Source organism: Oncorhynchus masou, unplaced genomic scaffold (assembly GCF_036934945.1).
Source record: "Oncorhynchus masou masou isolate Uvic2021 unplaced genomic scaffold, UVic_Omas_1.1 unplaced_scaffold_966, whole genome shotgun sequence".
NCBI classification, from domain to species: domain Eukaryota; kingdom Metazoa; phylum Chordata; class Actinopteri; order Salmoniformes; family Salmonidae; genus Oncorhynchus; species Oncorhynchus masou.
In genome coordinates, this window is record NW_027016163.1 from 154,749 (window position 1) to 173,309 (window position 18,561).

General features: G+C 51.0%; 1 protein-coding gene and 1 pseudogene across 1 annotated transcript in view; one reads left to right on the forward strand and one right to left on the reverse strand.

Annotated features, from left to right (window-relative positions):
• The window catches only part of LOC135538451 (chromosome transmission fidelity protein 18 homolog), a 178,396-nt gene that overhangs the window by 76,184 nt on the left and 83,651 nt on the right, over positions 1-18,561 (forward strand).
• The window catches only part of LOC135538450 (chromosome transmission fidelity protein 18 homolog), a 60,325-nt pseudogene continuing 51,253 nt past the window's right edge, over positions 9,490-18,561 (reverse strand).

Consider the following 18,561-nt stretch of genomic DNA (forward strand, 5'->3'; position numbering starts at 1 on the left):
GTGTATTAGACTGAAACCAGGTTAATGACAGATGGTGTGTATTAGACTGAAACCAGGTTAATGACAGATGGTGTGTATTAGACTGAAACCAGGTTAATGACAGATGGTGTGTATTAGACTGAAACCAGGTTAATGACAGATGGTGTGTAAACCAGGTTAATGACAGATGGTGTGTATTAGACTGAAACCAGGTTAATGACAGATGGTGTGTATTAGACTGAAACCAGGTTAATGACAGATGGTGTGTATTAGACTGAAACCAGGTTAATGACAGATGGTGTGTATTAGACTCTGAAACCAGGTTAATGACAGATGGTGTGTATTAGACTGAAACCAGGTTAATGACAGAATGACAGATGGTGTGTATTAGACTCTGAAACCAGGTTAATGACAGATGGTTAATGACAGATGGTGTGTATTAGACTCTGAAACCAGGTTAATGACAGATGGTGTGTATTAGACTCTGAAACCAGGTTAATGACAGATGGTGTGTATTAGACTCTGAAACCAGGTTAATGACAGATGGTGTGTATTAGACTGAAACCAGGTTAATGACAGATGGTGTGTATTAGACTTAATGACAGATGGTGTGTATTAGACTCTGAAACCAGGTTAATGACAGATGGTGTGTATTAGACTCTGAAACCAGGTTAATGACAGATGGTGTGTATTAGACTAAACCAGGTTAATGACAGATGGTGTGTATTAGACTGAAACCAGGTTAATGACAGATGGTGTGTATTAGACTCTGAAACCAGGTTAAACCAGGTTAATGACAGATGGTGTGTATTAGACTGAAACCAGGTTAATGACAGATGGTGTGTATTAGACTCTGAAACCAGGTTAATGACAGATGGTGTGTATTAGACTGAAACCAGGTTAATGACAGATGGTGTGTATTAGACTGAAACCAGGTTAATGACAGATGGTGACAGATGGTGTGTATTAGACTAAACCAGGTTAATGACAGATGGTGTGTATTAGACTGAAACCAGGTTAATGACAGATGGTGTGTATTAGACTCTGAAACCAGGTTAATGACAGATGGTGTGTATTAGACTCTGAAACCAGGTTAATGACAGATGGTGTGTATTAGACTGAAACCAGGTTAATGACAGATGGTGTGTATTAGACTCTGAATGACAGATGGTGTGTAACTCTGAAACCAGGTTAATGGCAGATGGTGTGTATTAGACTCTGAAACCAGGACAGTATTAGTGGCTCTGGATCAGGACGCTGCTAAATTACCTAAATGTTGTCTGTGTTGCAGCCAGAGGTGGATTTCTTTGGCCAGGTTAATGACAGATGGTCTATTAGACTACAGGTTAGGAGAAACCACAGGTGGTGTCCACTACAGGTAACATTACATCTAACGTTAATGACATCTCTGCTACAGGTAACATTACATCTAACGGTTAGCATCTCTGCTACAGGTAACATTACATCTAAACCAGGTAATGCATCTCTGGTTAATGACAGATTCATTAGACTAAACCAGTAATTAGACTCTGAGGTTACATCTAATGTAGCATCTCCACTGCAGGTAACAGGTTACATCTAACGTAGCATCTCTGCAGGGTAACATTACATCTAACGTAGCATCTCTACTACAGGTAACATTACATCTAACGTTAGCAGCATCTCTGATTACAGGTAACAGGTTACATCAGGTTAATCTAACGTAGCATCTCTGCTACAGGTAACATTACATCTAACGTAGCATCTCTACTACAGGTAACATTACATCTAACGTAGCATCTCCACTACAGGTAACAGGTTACATCTAACGTAGCATCTCTGCTACAGGTAACATTACATCTAACGTAGCATCTCTACTACAGGTAACATTACATCTAACGTAGCATCTCTACTACAGGTAACAGGTTACATCTAACGTAGCATCTCTGCTACAGGTAACATTACATCTAACGTAGCATCTCTACTACAGGTAACAGGTTACATCTAACGTAGCATCTCTGCTACAGGTAACATTACATCTAACGTAGCATCTCTGCTACAGGTAACATTACATCTAACGTAGCATCTCTGCTACAGGTAACATTACATCTAATCGTAGCATCTCTGCTACAGGTAACATTACATCTAACGTAGCATCTCTGCTACAGGTAACAGGTTACATCTAACGTAGCATCTCTGCTACAGGTAACATTACATCTAACGTAGCATCTCCACTACAGGTAACATTACATCTAACGTAGCATCTCTGCTACAGGTAACACAGGTTACATCTATCGTAGCATCTCTGCTACAGGTAACATTACATCTAACAGTAGCATCTCTGCTGCAGGTAACATTACATCTAACGTAGCATCTCTACTACAGGTAACATTACATCTAACGTAGCATCTCTGATACAGGTAACAGGTTACATCTAATGTAGCATCTCCACTACAGGTAACATTACATCTAACGTAGCATCTCCACTGCAGGTAACATTACATCTAACGTAGCATCTCTACTACAGGTAACATTACATCTAACGTAGCATCTCTGATTCAGGTAACAGGTTACATCTAATGTAGCATCTCCACTACAGGTAACATTACATCTATCGTAGCATCTCTACTACAGGTAACATTACATCTATCGTAGCATCTCTGCTACAGGTAACAGGTTACATCTAATGTAGCATCTCCACTACAGGTAACATTACATCTAACGTAGCATCTCTGCTACAGGTAACATTACATCTAACGTAGCATCTCTGCTACAGGTAACAGGTTACATCTAACGTAGCATCTCCACTACAGGTAACATTACATCTATCGTAGCATCTCTGCTACAGGTAACATTACATCTAACGTAGCATCTCTGCTACAGGTAACATTACATCTAACGTAGCATCTCTGCTACAGGTAACAGGTTACATCTAACGTAGCATCTCTGCTACAGGTAACATTACATCTAACGTAGCATCTGCTATTCAGGTAACATTACATCTAACGTAGCATCTCCACTACAGGTAACATTACATCTAACGTATTCAGCATCTCTGATTCAGGTAACATTACATCTAACGTAGCATCTCTGCTACAGGTAACATTACATCTAACGTAGCATCTCCACTACAGGTAACATTACATCTAACTCTGTAGCATCTCATCTCACTAGTGGTAACATAGCATCTCAGGTAACAGGTTACATCTAACGTAGCATCTCTGATTCAGGTAACATTACATCTAACGTAGCATCTCTGATTCAGGTAACTACACTCTGTTCAATGTTCCCTCAAACATTTTCTCGGCAGTGAGCAAATTTCAGGTCTATTGAGAGCAAATTTTGAGAGAAAATTCTGTTCAACTTCCAGCGTGAGTTTACTGTGAACACTGAGGCTGTACCTGCTTTAAGTTACAGTTTTACTGTGAACACTGAGGCTGTACCTGCTTTAAGTTACAGTTTTACTGTGAACACTGAGGCTGTACCCACTAAGTTACAGTTTTACTGTGAACACTGAGGCTGTACCCACTAAGTTACAGTTTTACTGTGAACACTGAGGCTGTACCCACTAAGTTACAGTTTTACTGTGAACACTGAGGCTGGACCTGCTGTTACAGGTTTACTGTGAACACTGAGGCTGTACCTGCTTTAAGTTACAGTTTTACTGTGAACACTGAGGCTGTACCTGCTAAGTTACAGTTTTACTGTGAACACTGAGGCTGTACCTGCTTTAAGTTACAGTTTTACTGTGAACACTGAGGCTGTACCTGCTAAGTTACAGTTTTACTGTGAACACTGAGGCTGTACCTGCTTTAAGTTACAGTTTTACTGTGAACACTGAGGCTGTACCCACTAAGTTACAGTTTTACTGTGAACACTGAGGCTGTACCTGCTTTAAGTTACAGTTTTACTGTGAACACTGAGGCTGTACCTGCTTTAAGTTACAGTTTTACTGTGAACACTGAGGCTGTACCCACTAAGTTACAGTTTTACTGTGAACACTGAGGCTGTACCCACTAAGTTACAGGTTTACTGTGAACACTGAGGCTGTACCCACTTTAAGTTACAGTTTTACTGTGAACACTGAGGCTGTACCCACTAAGTTACAGTTTTACTGTGATCACTGAGGCTGTACCTGCTTTAAGTTACAGTTTTACTGTGAACACTGAGGCTGTACCCACTAAGTTACAGTTTTACTGTGAACACTGAGGCTGTACCTGCTTTAAGTTACAGTTTTACTGTGAACACTGAGGCTGTACCTGCTTTAAGTTACAGTTTTACTGTGAACACTGAGGCTGTACCTGCTTTAAGTTACAGGTTTACTGTGAACACTGAGGCTGTACCCACTAAGTTACAGTTTTACTGTGAACACTGAGGCTGTACCTGCTTTAAGTTACAGTTTTACTGTGAACACTGAGGCTGTACCTGCTTTAAGTTACAGTTTTACTGTGAACACTGAGGCTGTACCTGCTTTAAGTTACAGTTTTACTGTGAACACTGAGGCTGTACCCACTAAGTTACAGGTTTACTGTGAACACTGAGGCTGTACCCACTAAGTTACAGTTTTACTGTGAACACTGAGGCTGTACCCACTAAGTTACAGTTTTACTGTGAACACTGAGGCTGTACCCACTAAGTTACAGTTTTACTGTGAACACTGAGGCTGTACCTGCTTTAAGTTACAGTTTTACTGTGAACACTGAGGCTGTACCCACTAAGTTACAGTTTTACTGTGAACACTGAGGCTGTACCTGCTTTAAGTTACAGGTTTACTGTGAACACTGAGGCTGTACCTGCTTTAAGTTACAGTTTTACTGTGAACACTGAGGCTGTACCTGCTTTAAGTTACAGGTTTACTGTGAACACTGAGGCTGTACCTGCTTTAAGTTACAGTTTTACTGTGAACACTGAGGCTGTACCTGCTTTAAGTTACAGTTTTACTGTGAACACTGAGGCTGTACCTGCTTTAAGTTAGTCTTAAGTGGCCAAGTAGGCTACTGTGGCTATGTGATCATAATGTAGCTCTACCAGAGTAGCCTACCATCAAAAACAATTGAGAAAATGCATCCCATAATATTTTAACACGGAAATAGCTGTTACATCATTCAGCCTACAGTAGCAGCCAATGTGCGGTGTTCAATGTCTACATTCCATGAGACTTATGAAGAAAAACATGCAGGGCTTCACATGAACCTGTTTATCCACTTGTCCTTCAGACACGGAGGGGACTGAACATGTTGTTAGAAGCAAGAAACCACAAAATAAAATGCATTATTATTCCCATTCCAATATTGATCATATGTATGTGTAGAGGCTATGTATCTGTGTGTGTTTTAACCGTAAACTGTCTCTGTCTGTCACTAGGTGAGGTGTGTGTGGAGGTTGCCATGGGGACAGCGGTTGGCAACAGTGACGTGTGGTTCCGCTTCAACGAGGGCGTGTCCAACGCCGTGCGACGCAACATCTACATCAGAGAACTGCTATAACTCACACACCGTACACACACACACCGTAGACACACGCACACCGTACACACACACACCGTATACACACTGTACACACACACACCGCACACACACACACACCGTACACACACACACACACCGTACACACACACACACACACACACCGTCTCCATCTCATACACGTTCAAATGTTAGTATATAAATTACCACGAGTCAATCTGTCAAACCACCTCTTTATTATGTTTGATTGACAGTAGAAACAAGCCAATAAAAACAGTGTATTGTGATTGACAGTGGAAACAAGCCAATAAAAACAGTGTATTCTGATTGACAGTGGAAACAAGCCAATAAAAACAGTGTATTCTGATTGACAGTGGAAACAAGCCAATAAAAAGTGTATTCTGATTGACAACAAACTTCTATCTCAGTCTTTAACAATAAAATGAGTGTGATTTAATTAACACGCAAACTTCTATCTCAGTCTTTAACAAAGGAAGGGGGCTACTTTCAATGTAGGACACGCTCTCAAGGATCTACTTTCAATGTAGGACACTGCTGCTTCAGAGGAAGGGGGCTACTTTCAATGTAGGACACGCTGCAGAGGAAGGGGGCTACTTTCAATGTAGGACACGCTGCTCAGAGGAAGTAGGACACGCTGCTCAATGTAGGACACGCTGCTCAGAGGAAGGGGGCTACTTTCAATGTAGGACACGCTGCTCAGAGGAAGGGGCTACTTTCAATGTAGGACATGCTGCTTCAGAGGAAGGGGCTACTTTCAGCTAAAACCATAGACATGGATGTACAAATAAATAGGACAGAATAACTTGGTGTGTGTTTCTCAGTGTGTGTGTGTCTCTGTCTGTGTGTGTGTGTGTCTCTGTGTGTCTGTGTGTGTGTGGTGTCTGTCTGTGTGTGTGTGTGTGTCTCTGTGTGTGTGTGTCTGTGTGTGTCTGTGTGTGTGTGTGTGTGTGTGTGTGTGTGTGTGTGTGTGATCCGTGTGTGTCCGTCCGTTAGAGGATCACACATTTGCCTTTCTCCACCCAGGGGTTGGCCCTCATCAGCTCTGGGTTCAGGAATGGGTCGTCACACACACACCCCTCGATCCATTTCACCAGCCTGCCAAGAGAACACACACACCCTGTTAGACCACACCCCTCGATCCACCCGGCTGGCATTCAATCCGATCTCAGGTTTAGGTTCTAGGTGTATTTAAAGGTTCTGATTGGGCCGACAGATTTGACCGTGAATGGGATCTTCCCGAACGAGGAAACATTTGCCTTTAAAACCCCACGATGGGTTTGAATCTCGGACTTAGACAAGGTTGCTAGTTTGAATCCCGGACGTAGGGAAGGTTGCTAGTTTGAATCCCGGACATAGACAAGGTTGCTAGTTTGAATCTCGGACATAGGGAAGGTTGCTAGTTTGAATCTCGGACATAGGGAAGGTTGCTAGTTTGAATCCCGGACGTAGACAAGGTTGCTAGTTTGAATCCCGGACGTAGACAAGGTTGCTAGTTTGAATCCCGGACGTAGACAAGGTTGCTAGTTTGAATCCCGGACGTAGACAAGGTTGCTAGTTTGAATCCCGGACGTAGGGAAGGTTGCTAGTTTGAATCCCGGACGTAGGGAAGGTTGCTAGTTTGAATCCCGGACGTGTGTGGTTGCTAGTTTGAATCCCGGACCATAGACAAGGTTGCTAGTTTGAATCCCGGACTTAGACAAGGTTGCTAGTTTGAATCCCAGACGTAGGGGGTTGCTAGTTTGAATCCCGGATGTAGGGTTCAAGGTTGCTTGTTTGAATCCCGGACTTAGACAATGTTGCTAGTTTGAATCCCGCCGTAGACAAGGTTGCTAGTTTGAATCCCGGACAGGGAAAGTTGCTAGTTTGAATCCCGGACGTCGACAAGGTTGCTAGTTTGAATCCCGGACTCTAGACAAGGTTGCTAGTTTGAATCCCGGATTTAGAAGGTTGCTAATTTGAATCCGGACAGACAAGGTTGCTAGTTTAATCCCGGATAGACAAGGTTACTAGATTGAATCCCGGACTTAGACAATGTTGCTAGTTTGAATCCCGGACTTAGAAAGGTTGCTAGTTTAAATCCCGGACATAGACAAGGTTGCTAGTTTGAATCCCGGACGTAGGGAAGGTTGCTAGTTTGAATCCCGGACATAGACAAGGTTGCTAGTTTGAATCTCGGACATAGGGAAGGTTGCTAGTTTGAATCTCGGACATAGGGAAGGTTGCTAGTTTGAATCCCGGACATAGACAAGGTTGCTAGTTTGAATCCCGGACGTAGGGAAGGTTGCTAGTTTGAATCCCGGACGTAGGGAAGGTTGCTAGTTTGAATCCCGGACGTAGACAAGGTTGCTAGTTTGAATCCCGGACGTAGGGAAGGTTGCTAGTTTGAATCCCGGACGTAGGGAAGGTTGCTAGTTTGAATCCCGACCATAGACAAGGTTGCTAGATTGAATCCCGACTTAGACAAGGTTGCTAGTTTGAATCCCAGACGTAGACAAGGTTGCTAGTTTGAATCCCGGATGTAGGGAAAGTTGCTTGTTTGAATCCCGGATGTAGGGAAAGTTGCTTGTTTGAATCCCGGACGTAGACAAGGTTGCTAGTTTGAATCCCGGATGTAGGGAAGGTTGCTAGTTTGAATCCCGGACGTAGGGAAGGTTGCTAGTTTGAATCCCGGACTTAGACAAGGTTGCTAGTTTGAATCCCGGACTTAGACAAGGTTGCTAGTTTGAATCCCGGACTTAGACAAGGTTACTAGATTGAATCCCGGACGTAGACAATGTTGCTAGTTTGAATCCCGGATGTAGAAAAGTTGCTCGTTTGAATCCCGGACGTAGACAATATTGCTAGTTTGAATCCCGGACGTAGAGAAAGTTGCTAGTTTGAATCCCGGACGTAGACAAGGTTGCTAGTTTGAATCCCGGACATAGGGAAGGTTGCTAGTTTGAATCTCGGACATAGGGAAGGTTGCTAGTTTGAATCCCGGACGTAGGGAAGGTTGCTAGTTTGAATCCCGGACGTAGACAAGGTTGCTAGTTTGAATCCCGGACGTAGACAAGGTTGCTAGTTTGAATCCCGGACGTAGACAAGGTTGCTAGTTTGAATCCCGGACGTAGGGAAGGTTGCTAGTTTGAATCCCGGACGTAGGGAAGGTTGCTAGTTTGAATCCCGACCATAGACAAGGTTGCTAGATTGAATCCCGGACTTAGACAAAGTTGCTAGTTTGAATCCCAGACGTAGACAAGGTTGCTAGTTTGAATCCCGGATGTAGGGAAAGTTGCTTGTTTGAATCCCGGACGTAGACAATGTTGCTAGTTTGAATCCCGGACGTAGACAAGGTTGCTAGTTTGAATCCCGGATGTAGGGAAGGTTGCTAGTTTGAATCCCGGACGTAGACAAGGTTGCTAGTTTGAATCCCGGACTTAGACAAGGTTGCTAATTTGAATCCCGGACTTAGACAAGGTTGCTAGTTTAAATCCCGGCCATAGACAAGGTTACTAGATTGAATCCCGGACGTAGACAATGTTGCTAGTTTGAATCCCGGATGTAGAGAAAGTTGCTCGTTTGAATCCCGGACGTAGACAATATTGCTAGTTTGAATCCCGGACGTAGGGAAGGTTGCTATTTTGAATCCCGGACATAAACAAGTTTGCTAGTTTGAATCTTAGACTTAGATGAGGTTGCGAGATTGAATCCTAGATGAGACTTTTGTTTTACAACCTGACCTAACATTCCGAACTATTGACATTTCAATGTTTCTGACTGCTTTAAATATGTCAACCAAAGAGCAAGTGCAACAGCCAAGTGGTTAGAGCATTGGGCCAGTTAACGAAAGGTTGCTGGTTTGAATACCGGCGGGACAAGCTGAAAAATCTGTTGATGTGACCTTGAGCAAGGCACTTAACCATAATGATTTCCAGGGAGGGACATACAACTATGACTGACCCTGTAAAACAACACATTACACTAGGGTAGAGACCAGCAGGACACTGGGGTAGAGACAAGGACACTGGGGTAGAGACGACCCTGTAGAGACACAAGGACACTGGGGTCAGACGACAAGGGCACTGGGGTAGACAAGGGCACTGGGGTAGAGACGACCGGGCACTGGGGTAGGGACAAGGTTCACTACTTTAGAGACCCAAGGGCACTGGGGTAGAGAACAAGGACACTGGGGTAGAGATGACAAGGGCACTGAGAGACGACAAGGGCACTGGGGTAGAGACCAGCAGGACACTGGGGTAGAGACGACAAGGACACCGGGGTAGAGACGACAAGGACACCGGGGTAGAGACGACAAGGACACCGGGGTTGAGACGAGAAGGACACCGGGGTAGAGACGAGCAGGACACCGGGGTAGAGACGACAAGGACACCGGGGTAGAGACGACAAGGACACCGGGGTAGAGACGACAAGGACACTGGGGTAGAGACGACAAGGACACCGGGGTAGAGACGACAAGGGCACCGGGGTAGAGACGACAAGGACACCGGGGTAGAGACGACAAGGACTGGGGTAGAGACCAGCAGGAAACTGGGGTAGAGACCAGCAGGACACTGGGGTAGAGACGAAAGGACACTGGGGTAGAGACGACAAGGACACTGGGGTAGAGACGACAAGGACACTGGGGTAGAGACCAGCAGGAAACTGGGGTAGAGACCAGCAGGACACTGGGGTAGAGACGACAAGGACACTGGGGTAGAGATGACAAGGACACTGGGGTAGAGACGACAAGGACACTGGGGTAGAGACGACAAGGACACCGGGGTAGAGACGACAAGGACACCGGGGTAGACGAAGGACACCGGGGTAGAGACGACAAGGACACCGGGGTAGAGACGACAAGGACACCGGGGTAGAGACGACAAGGACACCGGGGTAGAGACGACAAGGGCACCGGGGTAGAGACGACAAGGGCACCGGGGTAGAGACGAAAGGGCACTGGGGTAGAGACCAGCAGGAAACTGGGGTAGAGACCAGCAGGAAACTGGGGTAGAGACCAGCAGGACACTGGGGTAGAGACACAAGGACACTGGGGTAGAGACGACAAGGACACTGGGGTAGAGACCAGCGGGAAACTGGGGTAGAGACCAGCAGGACACTGGGGTAGAGACGGCAAGGACACTGGGGTAGAGACGACAAGGACACTGGGGTAGAGACGCCAAGGGCACTGGGTTAGAGACGCCAAGGGCACTGGGGTAGAGACGACAAGGACACTGGGGTAGAGACGACAAGGGCACTGGGGTAGAGACGACAAGGGCACTGGGGTAGAGACCAGCAGGACACTGGGGTAGAGACGACAAGGACACCGGGGTAGGGGGACACCGGGGTAGAGACACAAGGACACCGGGGTGAGGGAAGGACACCGGGGTAGAGACGACAACACCGGGGTAGAGACACTAACACCGGGGTAGAGACGACAAGGACAAGAGACGACAAGGGCACCGGGGTAGAGACCAACCAAGACCAGCAGGACACTGGGGTAGACGACAAGGACACTGGGGTAGAGGACAAGCACTGGGGTAGAGACGACAAGGACACTGGGGTAGTTTGACAAGGACACTGGGGTAGAGACGACAAGGACACTGGGGTAGAGACGACAAGGACACTGGGGTAGAGACCAGCAGGACACTGGGGTAGAGACCAGAAGGACACCGGGGTAGAGACCAGAAGGACACCGGGGTAGAGACGACAAGGGCACCGGGGTAGAGACGACAAGGGCACCGGGGTAGAGACGACAAGGGCACCGGGGTAGAGACGACAAGGACACCAGCAGGAAACTGGGGTAGAGACCATCAGGAAACTGGAGAGACCAGCAGGAAACTGGGGTAGAGACCAGCAGGAAACTGGGGTAGAGACAGCAGGACACTGGGGTAGAGACCAGCAGGACACTGGGGTAGAGACGACAAGGACACTGGGGTAGAGACGACAAGGACACTGGGGTAGAGACGACAAGGACACTGGGGTAGAGACGACAAGGACACTGGGGTAGAGACGACAAGGACACTGGGGTAGAGACGACAAGGACACTGGGGTAGAGGACAAGGACACTGGGGTAGAGACGACAAGGGCACCGGGGTAGAGACGACAAGGACACCGGGGTAGAGACGACAAGGACACTGGGGTAGAGACGACAAGGGCACTGGGGTAGAGACGACAAGGACACTGGGGTAGAGACGACAAGGGCACTGGGGTAGAGACGACAAGGGCACTGGGGTAGAGACCAGCAGGACACTGGGGTAGAGACCAGCAGGAAACTGGGGTAGAGACCAGCAGGAAACTGGGGTAGAGACCAGCAGGACACTGGGGTAGAGACGACAAGGACACTGGGGTAGAGACGACAAGGACACCGGGGTAGAGACGACAAGGACACTGGGGTAGAGACGACAAGGACACTGGGGTAGAGACGACAAGGACACTGGGGTAGAGACGACAAGGACACTGGGGTAGAGACGACAAGGACACTGGGGTAGAGACGACAAGGACACTGGGGTAGAGACCAGCAGGACACTGGGGTAGAGACCAGCAGGACACTGGGGTAGAGACCAGAAGGACACTGGGGTAGAGACGACAAGGGCACCGGGGTAGAGACGACAATGGCACCGGGGTAGAGACGACAAGGACCGGGGTAGAGACACAAGGGGGGGTAGAGACGACAAGGGCACCGGGGTAGAGACGACAAGGGCACTGGGGTAGAGACGACAAGGGCACCGGGGTAGAGACCAGCAGGAAACTGGGGTAGAGACCAGCAGGACACTGGGGTAGAGACGACAAGGACACTGGGGTAGAGACGACAAGGACACTGGGGTAGAGACCAGCAGGAAACTGGGGTAGAGACCAGCAGGACACTGGGGTAGAGACGACAAGGACACTGGGGTAGAGACGACAAGGACACTGGGGTAGAGACGACAAGGACACCGGGGTAGAGACGACAAGGACACCGGAGAGACACTGGGGGGTAGAGACGACAAGGACACCGGGGTAGAGACAGCAGGACACCGGGGTAGAGACCAGAAGGACACCGGGGTAGAGACCACAAGGACACCGGGGTAGAGACGACAAGGACACCGGGGTAGAGACGACAAGGACACCGGGGTAGAGACGACAAGGGCACCGGGGTAGAGACGACAAGGGCACTGGGGTAGAGACCAGCAGGAAACTGGGGTAGAGACCAGCAGGACACTGGGGTAGAGACCAGAAGGACACCGGGGTAGAGACCACAAGGGCACCGGGGTAGAGACGACAAGGGCACCGGGGTAGAGACGACAAGGGCACCGGGGAGACCAGCAGGAAACTGGGGTAGAGACCAGCAGGAAACTGGGGTAGAGACCAGCAGGACACTGGGGTAGAGACGACAAGGACACTGGGGTAGAGACGACAAGGACACTGGGGTAGAGACGACAAGGACACTGGGGTAGAGACGACAAGGACACTGGGGTAGAGACGACAAGGACACTGGGGTAGAGACGACAAGGACACTGGGGTAGAGACGACAAGGACACTGGGGTAGAGACCACAAGGACACTGGGGTAGAGACGAGGACACTGGGGTAGAGACGACAAGGACACTGGGGTAGAGACCAGAAGGACACCGGGGTAGAGACCAGCAGGACACCGGGGTAGAGACGACAAGGACACCGGGGTAGAGACCAAGGGCACCGGGGTAGGACAAGGGCACCGGGGTAGAGACCAGCAGGACACTGGGGTAGAGACGACAGGACACCGGGGTAGAGACGACAAGGACACCGGGGTAGAGACGACAAGGACACCGGGGTAGAGACCAGACAAGGACACTGGGGTAGAGACGACAAGGGCACCGGGGTAGAGACGACAAGGACACTGGGGTAGAGACCAGCAGGACACTGGGGTAGAGACGACAAGGACACCGGGGTAGAGACCAAGGACACCGGGGTAGAGACGACAAGGACACCGGGGTAGAGACGACAAGGACACTGGGGTTGAGACCAGAAGGACACCGGGGTAGAGACACACCGGGGTAGAGACCAAGGACACCGGGGTAGGACACACCGGGGTAGAGACCACAAGGACACCGGGGTAGAGACACAAGGACACCGGGGTAGAGACGACAAGGGCACCGGGGTAGAGACGACAAGGGCACTGGGGTAGAGACCAGCAGGAAACTGGGGTAGAGACCAGCAGGACACTGGGGTAGAGACCAGACAAGGACACTGGGGTAGAGACGACAAGGACACTGGGGTAGAGACCACAAGGACACTGGGGTAGAGACCAAGGACACTGGGGTAGAGACCACAAGGACACTGGGGTAGAGACCACAAGGACACTGGGGTAGAGACCACAAGGACACTGGGGTAGAGACCAAGGACACTGGGGTAGAGACAAGGACACTGGGGTAGAGACCAGCAATGACACTGGGGTAGAGACCAAGGACACTGGGGTAGAGACCAGCAGGACACTGGGGTAGAGACCAGAAGGACACTGGGGTAGAGACCAGAAGGACACTGGGGTAGAGACCAGAAGGACACTGGGGTAGAGACCAGAAGGACACTGGGGTAGAGACCAGGAGGACACCGGGGTAGAGACCAGGAGGACACTGGGGTAGAGACCAGGAGGACACTGGGGTAGAGACCAGAAGGACACTGGGGTAGAGACCAGCAGGACACTGGGGTAGAGACCAGCAGGACACTGGGGTAGAGACCAAGGACACTGGGGTAGAGACCACAAGGACACTGGGGTAGAGACCACAAGGACACTGGGGTAGAGACGAGAAGGACACTGGGGTAGAGACCAGCAGGACACTGGGGTAGAGACCAGCAGGACACTGGGGTAGAGACCAGGAGGACACCGGGGTAGAGACGAGCAAGGACCTGGGGTAGAGACCAGCAGGACACTGGGGTAGAGACCAGGAGGACACTGGGGGGGTAGAGACCAAGGGCACCGGGGTAGAGACCAAGGAGGACACTGGGGTAGAGACCAGCAGGAAACTGGGGTAGAGACCAACAGGACACTGGGGTAGAGACCAGAAGGACACTGGGGTAGAGACCAGGAGGACACTGGGGTAGAGACCAGGAGGACACTGGGGTAGAGACCAGGAGGACACTGGGGTAGAGACCAGGAGGACACTGGGGTAGAGACCAACAGGACACTGGGGTAGAGACCAGAAGGACACTGGGGTAGAGACCAGAGGACACTGGGGTAGAGACCAGCAGGACACTGGGGTAGAGACCAGCAGGACACTGGGGTAGAGACCAGCAGGACACTGGGGTAGAGACCAGCAGGACACTGGGGTAGAGACCAGCAGGACACTGGGGTAGAGACCAGCAGGACACTGGGGTAGAGACCAGGAGGACACTGGGGTAGAGACCAGCAGGACACTGGGGTAGAGACCAGCAGGACACTGGGGTAGAGACCAGCAGGACACTGGGGTAGAGACCAGCAGGACACTGGGGTAGAGACCAGGAGGACACTGGGGTAGAGACCAGGGACACTGGGGTAGAGACCAGCAGGACACTGGGGTAGAGACCAAGGACACTGGGGTAGAGACCAGAAGGACACTGGGGTAGAGACCAGACAAGGACACTGGGGTAGAGACCAGCAGGACACTGGGGTAGAGACCAGCAGGACACTGGGGTAGAGACCAACAGGACACTGGGGTAGAGACCAGCAGGACACTGGGGTAGAGACCAAAGGACACTGGGGTAGAGACCAGAAGGACACTGGGGTAGAGACCAGACAGGACACTGGGGTAGAGACCAGCAGGACACTGGGGTAGAGACCAGGAGGACACTGGGGTAGAGACCAGGAGGACACTGGGGTAGAGACCAACAGGACACTGGGGTAGAGACCAGGAGGACACTGGGGTAGAGACCAGCAGGACACTGGGGTAGAGACCAGAAGGACACTGGGGTAGAGACCAACAGGACACTGGGGTAGAGACCAGGAGGACACTGGGGTAGAGACCAGCAGGACACTGGGGTAGAGACCAGGAGGACACTGGGGTAGAGACCAGCAGGACACTGGGGTAGAGACCAACAGGACACTGGGGTAGAGACCAGGAGGACACTGGGGTAGAGACCAGCAGGACACTGGGGTAGAGACCAGAAGGACACTGGGGTAGAGACCAGAAGGACACTGGGGTAGAGACCAACAGGACACTGGGGTAGAGACCAGGAGGACACTGGGGTAGAGACCAACAGGACACTGGGGTAGAGACCAGGGACACTGGGGTAGAGACCAGGACACTGGGGTAGAGACCAGCAGGACACTGGGGTAGAGACCAGACAGGACACTGGGGTAGAGACCAGGAGGACACTGGGGTAGAGACCAACAGGACACTGGGGTAGAGACCAGGAGGACACTGGGGTAGAGACCAGGAGGACACTGGGGTAGAGACCAGAAGGACACTGGGGTAGAGACCAGCAGGACACTGGGGTAGAGACCAACAGGACACTGGGGTAGAGACCAGAGGACACTGGGGTAGAGACCAGCAGGACACTGGGGTAGAGACCAACAGGACACTGGGGTAGAGACCAGCAGGACACTGGGGTAGAGACCAACAGGACACTGGGGTAGAGACCAACAGGACACTGGGGTAGAGACCAGGAGGACACTGGGGTAGAGACCAGCAGGACACTGGGGTAGAGACCAACAGGACACTGGGGTAGAGACCAACAGGACACTGGGGTAGAGACCAACAGGACACTGGGGTAGAGACCAACAGGACACTGGGGTAGAGACCAACAGGACACTGGGGTAGAGACCAGCAGGACACTGGGGTAGAGACCAGCAGGACACTGGGGTAGAGACCAGCAGGACACTGGGGTAGAGACCAGAAGGACACTGGGGTAGAGACCAGCAGGACACTGGGGTAGAGACCAGAAGGACACTGGGGTAGAGACCAACAGGACACTGGGGTAGAGACCAGAAGGACACTGGGGTAGAGACCAGGAGGACACTGGGGTAGAGACCAGGAGGACACTGGGGTAGAGACCAGCAGGACACTGGGGTAGAGACCAGGAGGACACTGGGGTAGAGACCAGGAGGACACTGGGGTAGAGACCAGAAGGACACTGGGGTAGAGACCAGAAGGACACTGGGGTAGAGACCAACAGGACACTGGGGTAGAGACCAGGAGGACACTGGGGTAGAGACCAACAGGACACTGGGGTAGAGACCAACAGGACACTGGGGTAGAGACCAGGAGGACACTGGGGTAGAGACCAGGACACTGGACAGGAGGACACTGGGGTAGAGACCAGCAGGACACTGGGGTAGAGACCAACAGGACACTGGGGTAGAGACCAGCAGGACACTGGGGTAGAGACCAACAGGACACTGGGGTAGAGACCATGAGGACACTGGGGTAGAGACCAGCAGGACACTGGGGTAGAGACCAACAGGACACTGGGGTAGAGACCAGAAGGACACTGGGGTAGAGACCAGGAGGACACTGGGGTAGAGACCAACAGGACACTGGGGTAGAGACCAGAAGGACACTGGGGTAGAGACCAACAGGACACTGGGGTAGAGACCAGCAGGACACTGGGGTAGAGACCAGCAGGACACTGGGGTAGAGACCAACAGGACACTGGGGTAGAGACCAACAGGACACTGGGGTAGAGACCAGGAGGACACTGGGGTAGAGACCAGCAGGACACTGGGGTAGAGACCAGAAGGACACTGGGGTAGAGACCAGGAGGACACTGGGGTAGAGACCAGCAGGACACTGGGGTAGAGACCAGGAGGACACTGGGGTAGAGACCAGCAGGACACTGGGGTAGAGACCAGAAGGACACTGGGGTAGAGACCAACAGGACACTGGGGTAGAGACCAGCAGGACACTGGGGTAGAGACCAGAAGGACACTGGGGTAGAGACCAACAGGACACTGGGGTAGAGACCAACAGGACACTGGGGTAGAGACCAGGGAGGACACTGGGGTAGAGACCAACAGGACACTGGGGTAGAGGAGACAAGGACACTGGGGTAGAGACCAGGAGGACACTGGGGTAGACCAGGAGGACACTGGGGAGACCAGAGGACACTAGAGACCAACAGGACACTGGGGTAGAGACCAGGAGGACACTGGGGTAGAGACCAGAAGGACACTGGGGTAGAGACCAGCAGGACACTGGGGTAGAGACCAGGAGGACACTGGGGTAGAGACCAGCAGGACACTGGGGCAGAGACCAACAGGACACTGGGGTAGAGACCAGGACAGGACAGGAGGACACTGGGGTAGAGACCAGCAGGACACTGGGGTAGAGACCAGCAGGACACTGGGGTAGAGACCAGCGGGACACTGGGGTAGAGACCAGGAGGACACTGGGGTAGAGACCAGGAGGACACTGGGGTAGAGACCAGAGGACACTGGGGTAGAGACCAGAAGGACACTGGGGTAGAGACCAGAAGGACACTGGGATAGAGACCAGAGGACACTGGGGTACCAGGAGACCAACAGGACACTGGGGAGAGAGACCAGGACCAGACACTGGGGTAGAGACCAGCAGGACACTGGGGTAGAGACCAAGGACACTGGGGTAGAGACCAACAGGACACTGGGGTAGAGACCAGGATGACACTGGACTGGTAGAGACCAACAGGACACTGGGTAGAGACCAGGAGGACACTGGGGTAGAGACCAGCAGGACACTGGGGTAGAGACCAGGAGGACACTGGGGTAGAGACCAGCAGGACACTGGGGTAGAGACCAACAGGACACTGGGGTAGAGACCAGGAGGACACTGGGATAGAGACCAGAGGACACTGGGGTAGAGACCAGCAGGACACTGGGATAGAGACCAGAAGGACACTGGGGTAGAGACCAGGGAGGACACTGGGGTAGAGACCAGGAGGACACTGGGGTAGAGACCAGCAGGACACTGGGATAGAGACCAACAGGACACTGGGGTAGAGACCAACAGGACACTGGGGTAGAGACCAGAAGGACACTGGGGTAGAGACTAGACAGGACACTGGGGTAGAGACCAGAGACAGGACACTGGGGTAGAGACCAGACAGGACACTGGGGTAGAGACCAAAGGACACTGGGGTAGAGACCAGAAGGACACTGGGGTAGAGACCAACAGGACACTGGGGTAGAGACCAGCAGGACACTGGGTAGAGACCAACAGGACACTGGGGTAG